General features: G+C 40.9%; 1 long non-coding RNA gene across 2 annotated transcripts in view; it reads right to left on the bottom strand.

The window, feature by feature from the left end:
* LOC110404162 overlaps nucleotides 1–2,774 on the bottom strand; it is a 17,642-nt gene extending 14,868 nt beyond the window's left edge. Inside the window, exon 1 of one of the 2 annotated variants that reach the window (XR_002442083.1) lies at nucleotides 2,722–2,774. This is a non-coding gene — a long non-coding RNA (uncharacterized LOC110404162). The remainder of the gene's footprint in view (nucleotides 1–2,721) is intronic. The other variant, XR_002442082.1, reaches the window with a different exon arrangement.

Below are 7,527 nucleotides of genomic sequence, written 5' to 3'. Positions count from 1 at the left end.
GATCCAAGTTATTGAGAAGAGATACTGATAAGACATCTACACTTTGTGATGGAAATAGAGTAAGATTATCAAATTCTTTTGCTTTACATCACTTAGTCACAGGATCTTTGGAGGAAGCTCTAGATTGCCTCAACTGCATGTATAATTGCACTGCAAAAGTCAACTGGAATTTGAAGTCCTTGTCAAATAGTTGTTACGCTTCATCTGTTCTCAGTGTCAGGAAAGGATGCTGGACTGGGCACTGCCATAAAGTTTTAATGAGGCGCACAACTTTTTGTTTACTTGGGCTGCATTTGGAAGCACTGTCTGGTGCAAGATACCTAAGATAAGAAGTCCGTAACTTCTCCAGAAGAACACTCAGAGACAGACCACTGAGAAAGTAAACACCATCATGGACAGAAAGGAAGGTACGTTATGATCACTGCAGGAAGAAGGAGCAGTACCAGAGTTATTACTGAGGTCTGTACTGGGGCACATACTGTTCCAGGCTCATCTCCTTGTGGCGATGAAACTCCTTCTTTGAAAAGCAGGGAGGAGTCACCTCCAGAAATGGTAAAAAGAAATTCTCTTATGGTAATAGTGAGTGCAGGGATCCAGGGAAATGCATCTGTAGCCATGTTCTCTGATAAGAATCTAAATAAAACCTGCTGTCATGACAATACTACTGACCCAAGAGCTGTGGTGAAGCCAGTTGTGGAGAGAGAGAGGCTCAATAAATACTCAGTTCTTTTGTGCTGAGCATGAGAGAAGATGTGGAGCCAAGCCAAAGAAACACTTGGTGCTAGATGCCAAAGCATCAGTCTGTTTCAGCTCTGGCAGCAACTGACTCCTGAAAGCAAGCTGCTGAAGGTGAAAAAGAATGGGACCGGTTCCAAGTCTACCACTTAGGCTTTATCACTAGACAACCAGAGCCAGAGTTTTCTGAAGCTGTGCCAGGCACCCAGACTCAACACTTGAGCTTCTGAAGAGATTCAGAATCTGGGAGGCCTCTGAGCAAGTAACTGGGAACTAGAAAGTAAAATAGTGTCACGATCTTCTGGCCCCAGTTTCTCCACAAATTGGTTCTGTTAACTGGGTGGAGAAGCATATACCTGTAGAATTTGTGAAGTCTCATTGCCACAAGATTCAGGTGTAACTTCAGTTGAGAACTTGATGGTTCTCATGGTTCACATAACAAAGACACACTCAGGGACTCACTCAGTGACAGCACATTTGAATTCTCACACCAAAACAGAGCATGTGCATTAGTGAAATCAAGAGAAAACTGAAATAAATTGTAGTTGTGCCATGATTTCACCACAGTCTGGAATGTTAGGCATATTACAATTTCCTTTTCAAGGCTGAGCTATTCTACATGTTCTAATGCAATTTCAGTTGACTCAGTGAATGGACTCTCCACCATTTACTTCATACTCCTATCATGGTGTGCCTGATAAGTCTCAATAATGGAGGACATTACCCAATACCCGAGATACATTTGCCTTCTTGTATTATGATCACAATACATTTTACTTGCATTATTTAGGCCTTGTCCCAAGCAACTCTTCTTCATGCTTTCTGTTTGTTCTTCAAATGCTTGTAGACAAGTAACACTCTTATTTTGCCAAGATAAACTTATCTAATTATTTCCATATTTCTTCATAAATCATTACTTCTGGCCCTTAAATGCATCTTTACTCAGAAAAATGATTTTAGAAATGATATTGCAGGGTTCCATACTTACTAATCTCACAGCAACCATCCCATCATTTTTTCTAACTGTGCTTTGTTTTTTTTGTTAACCTGTACACTCTAAGTAGTCGCATAGGGAAAATCTTAGAGTCGCAGTATCAACCTTACACATTTTCTTTCCTCACATTGTTCAGCTCTACCTGAATTCACTTTTGTTATCTTGCACACAAAAATTAATACCAGTTAAGCTTTGTAGGGTACATTTATAAAATCATTTTAGTAGCTCATCCAATTTAGATAACTGGTTGACTTTCTTTTCTGGTTTGTTCACTCTTCCTGTCTCCTTCCACAGGGAAATATATAGGACATTTCTTCTTCCTTTTTGGTTCTCTGAAGAATTTACATAGCTTTTTTTTTTTTAAAAAAAAAAAGTTACTCTCCCTCTCCTCTACTTTGTAAATAATCCTGAATATTCTGATTTTTGCCCTAATTCCTGGCATCATTGCAAGTAAATGTGCCTTTGTACCATCAAATCTTTGAGCTACATCAATCACTTCTTCTGTCCTACATCCCCCTCACTACAATAAGGATTACTGAATTCTTCAGTCAAACACAGAGAAACAAGACTGGTAAAGAGGCTATAAAACAAGGCCTATGAACAGTGGCTAAAGAAATAGGGGCTTAGTCAGGGAAAGGAGAAGGCTGAGGGCCAGAGCTCATCGCAGAGGAAGCAGTCACCATTAGAACAGGCTGCCCAGGAAAGCGGAGTCCCCATCCCTGGATGGATGGAAGAGAGATGACTATGGCACCGAGGGCCATGGCTTAGTAATAGGACTCAGCAGGTCAGGCTGATGGCTGGGCTTGAAGGTCTGTTCCAACATCAGTTATTCTATCTCCCTTCATCAGAAGAATCAGATGTGATGTAGTTATGACATTTCTTACCCATTGTAATGCTGTAATGTGATGGAAAGCACAGCAATAATAGCAGAGTAACACAATCCCAGGCTGCAGCAAACAAGATACAGAAACAAAGGAAGAAAAACTTCTTACCTTTGGAAAGCCTCAGGTAGACAGGGATCTCCAGAGAGATAACCTCACCTTCACTGCCAACTCTTAAATGAGGGTTGGGAAGGCGTGCATTCTGGCTCCACCCCTTCCAGTCACTCAGGTGCATTGCTTGCACCTGAGCTCCCCTGGACTGGCCCTGCCTTCCCACCAGGTGCTCCATCACTGCTTCAGGCCGTGACTTAGCATTTCTGCTACTCCTGTTTTCTTTATATTAGCATTTGTTTTCTTTTAAAATATTTCTCGCACCTAATTCTGTTTCACTAGTTGCTGCATTCCTAAAAATTTACCAGAACATTCAGTACAGTGAATTCAAGAATTGTTCATATTCAAAGCAAATGCAGAGCTGCTTTCCATCTGGTCAGACTCCACATTACTTGCAAAGAGCTGCAGTTTTCTCCCTTTTCACTTACCCTTTGCAAATATTCCAAAGTAGATTAATTGTAATGTTCTACTTCCATTCTATTCTTCTGAGAAATTACTCAAAAGATCCTACCAATACAAACTTGGAAGAGAAAAAAAATCCTTTTAATTACCAAGGACAAGATGAATACCAGCACTTAACCTTAAACCTAGGATAAAAAGTCATTGTAACATCTTCCATCTCAGATTCCTCATCAGACATTTAAGTTTTCACTAAATTCTAATGAAATCAGGGCTGAGAAGTGTCTGCACTGCTTAAGATCATCTTAAATGTGGTTTGTCTGTTTCTACACAATGAAATGTGTGCAATGTGCTTTCAGGGATTCTTCAAGAATGTGCTATCGTGTTTTATCAACACACAGTACTTATCAAGTGTTGATGCAAAAAGCCCGAAGGAACATGTGTAAACTGACTTCTTCAGAAGAAATCACGAAGGAGACCTGAGGGAGTTTGATATAGACACCGGGAGAAAAATTTGGTCATCAGAAACACTCTTCCAGTGCTGAACATAGCCAAATGACTGACATAAATCCGATATGCACTTGGAAAGGAACAGAAGAACATAAAAGAAATGCAATGCAGATTCAGCAAATCAGATGAATATCAAATTGTATATCTCCATTGCAGTTTTGTCAGAAATACTAGACCTTGGTATGGTGGGATGCTAAGAATGGGAACTTTAAAAGAGGAACATACTTGACAAAGTGACACATTCCCTCATACTTATGACCTCGGAATGACATTTTTTATTAACAGGTGCCACACTGGCACAGGTTGCCCAGAGAGGCTGTGGATGCCCTTTCCCTGGAAGCACTCAAGGCCAGGCTGGATGGGGTTGTGAGCAACCTGGTCTAGAGGGAGGTGTCCCTGCCTACGGCTGGGGGTTGGAAATAGATGATCTTAAGGGTCCCTTCCAACCCAAACCATCTTATGATTCTATGAATTAGATATTTTCAGTCAGTTGCAATTAACAACATTGCTGCTGCTGAATAAGCTAGAAAAGAATCTACCTCGCCCTTATCTAACATTAATTTTGCAAGGAGAAAAGTGAGAGAGAAAGGCAAGAACAAAAATTTGTGTTTTGAGTTCAAAGTAAGCAATTGCAATATCAACCAATACGGTCATTACTTTCTAAGTGTAATGAGTTGTGGTTAGAAAGAAAATCTCACTAGCAAAAAACAAAAGTCTGTCCAACTTTCAAACTTTCCTGGTTTTAAATTTGACAAATAGATGTCCATTCTCACTTGTCATTACCTCGGTCTTGTTCTGATAGGCAAGCATTACGATTGTGGCAATGAGTAGAGCTTCCACAGCATTACTGGCACAGAAAATACTTCAAACATAGGGTGAAGGCAAAGGGGCCTGATAGTGCAATTACCAACACCTGTGAGTTGACTACAGACCCTCACACAGCTGGGTCTGTGATCAAACAAGCAGCAAAGGCAGGTCAACTTGTAGAAACAACTCTGGAAATATTTTCTATTTGTGCTCAGACTTTTTTTTTTTTTTTTTAATAGCAGCTACAACAAATTACAGAATCTTTTGCCATTTTTCTCCCAATATTTTTCCTCAGTTTTGTCTATTAATTCGATCTCTTCTGTCCTCTCAGAATTTGAAAAACAAAGTACAAACATCCAAAGCAAAATACATTCTCATCTCCTCTCCTCTAGAATAGCACAAGCTGTTCCCAGCATCCGGTCAATAACAACAAAACTAAAAAAGCTTTTCAATATTAATTTTTTAAGTTAGTCCAATTAATGATAACACCTTCAATCTCCATTAAGCTGCATTTTCCAAACATTTTAAAACATTGGATGCAAAATGCTGATGATGAAAGAAGCTGAAAGCTTGCTGCTAAGCCCTGCCAGGAGTGAAAACTTTGTCCCCAGGGAATTAGCTAGCAATTGGCCACGTGATCCAGTGTTACATCAACCTTTGTCCTCTTCCAAGGGCTTCCTTTAATCCAATTGTTTAGATACAGCTTGACATTATTATCCCAGATCTCATTACCACATTGCAAAAGAACAGACTGTAAGTCCTGAGTCAAGAAAGAAGTATGGACTGCAAAACGTAGTCAGTTCTGATATTGGCTAAACTGAAAAACAGTCTGCTAGCAAAAGTGCATCCTTGCTTGGAGTGAAGGGTGGACAAGAGCAATGGAAAGACAGCACCAATATGCTATCAAGAAATCATAAAGAAAAGAAAGTTTTAAGTACTTCTCTGGCTCCAAGTTTTTAGATACAATTTGCACTTACCAAAAGGGCCAGAACCAATTCTGGAAGGAAGAAGAATACTTCTGGTTGTGAATGTTGCAGGACTGCAAATGATGTGTTTGGAAAGTGACCTAGGAGGCATTCCGGTATGGGAATTGCAGGCTGAGGGCCCTTGGAAGCCAAGGAGCAGCGTCTGTGCTGTTATCCCAACACGCTCAAAAGCTGTGGCCTAATAGCCAGTGTAAGTGGGACGATGTGCAGAATAGCAAAGTGCTCTCCCGTGGCTGCTAAGCAGAAGAGTCATTGCACAACTGTGGTTGTCGTCTCCAAAAAGAAGCCCAGGTCCACATTTTTAGGTCTTCCCAGCAGGGCAGAGCAGGAAAGGAGGCAGACTGACAAAATCCTTGTAAGGTCAAAGATAAAGCAGCCCAATGAATCACAGGACAGCCAAGGTTAGAAGGGGCCTCCCAGGCTCAGTCCTATCTGCTCTTACTTCTGAGGATCTTGGGACACGAACGATTTTTCAGAAAGATGTGAAGCCAGGGTAAAGATTTTTAGATCTTGCCGACCTGAAGTCAAGAAAAAAAAATACCTAACCTTAAACTTTCCACGCACATATTTTTCTGTTTTCGCTGTGTTGGTGACTAAGCAGCAACTTTAAAAGGCGCCAGTACCTGTCAGCAGCCATCGCAACAGTGCAACCAAAGCTTTGCAAGCCAAACCATTGCCATGCTACAACTGCACCAGCCATATGGCCAGTTAAAAGACCAGGTCTTCCAAATCATACCCCTGTTCTGTTAACCATGCAAAATAGCGCAGCATGGATTTTCACAGATGCTCAGAAAAGCTATGGATCAGAAGTGCTATAAACCTGGAACTTTCCACACCAGCAGTGTCATGCAAGGCTAGATGGAAGACTTACATTAGCAAAGATCAAATGGGGATGCCTCCCTCATAGCTGAAATTGTGCTGTGGACCAGATTATCCCATTAGCCCTCCCATGCGAGAAAAATGTACAATTCCCAACCCCTCCTCCAATGAGAAGAACAAAGACCATTGATTTTTCTGTTTATAGAGAAGGAAAAAAACAACTCAGGCAAAGCCTTCGGTCTCTAGTACTTGTTTTAAATAAGATGGCTTTTTTTATTACTGAAACAATTGCATCTCAGGCTCTGAAGGCTGAGTGTTCTCTGACTCACACCTGTGTCAGTGGAGTGACTCCAGGGGACATCTCAGAGTTACAGAAACTTTTCTGAAGGAGGATGATGTCTGGCATCTGACACAATGGCCTTCTACTGGAAGAAAGACGCTGCAAGCTTTTACTGTATTAACTGGTTTATACTACTCTTCTTATCTACTCAGCTATTTACAGTAAGGGAAAACTGGTATCAGTTTCTAGGATGATCACAGAGCCACTGTAGCAACCTGACAGCAAGTGCATTTTACCATCTTTGAAGCAACTTCTCAGTGCAAATTCTTTACAGGAACTGTTGTACAGTTCTTGGTTACTGTGTGAGAGACCTGGCAAAACACCAGATGGTTTTGTGAAACACAGAGTTAGAGAGTCTGCAAAAAAGTACAGCTTCAGGTGAACAACTTTCCTTTTAGCAACACACGCAGTGCAATGAGTTCCACCGTCAGAAGTCCCTGCAGTCCCATCAGAGACTGTAGGACTCAGCTCTGGAGGTAGACAGCATCAGGTGTACTACATGGCAGCATTCTATACCTCCGCAGAAGAAAAAATTCACCAATGTTTCCCAACAGTTGTTTTAAGATGAGGAGATACACATCATAAAACACTTCTCTGCTGAAGCAGTTGTGTAATGCAGTATATTTAAAGCTACACTTAGTTTACACTTAGTTTTACACTTGCACTTAGTTTTGATTTAGACTCAATTCCTCACTCACTGGCAGAACTTGATCCATTTGCAGATGGGGGCACAAACTCTTCATAAGTGTTTACTCCAGGCTGAGTTTTGTCTGCTTGGTATGTATGACTCTCTAGCAGCTTCCGAGTTTTATCTCGATTATTTGTGAAATTTATTGAAAAGCGCAAATACTACACTCAAAGTGCCCTCCTAGAGATGACTGTTCACTAAATAGAATTGCCAATATCCTAAGCGCTAATGGACCCAACTGATGGAGTTTACTTAAA

This window comes from Numida meleagris, chromosome 10 (genome assembly GCF_002078875.1).
Source record: "Numida meleagris isolate 19003 breed g44 Domestic line chromosome 10, NumMel1.0, whole genome shotgun sequence".
In the NCBI taxonomy this organism is placed as follows: domain Eukaryota; kingdom Metazoa; phylum Chordata; class Aves; order Galliformes; family Numididae; genus Numida; species Numida meleagris.
This window is presented reverse-complemented; position numbering and strand designations above follow the sequence as displayed.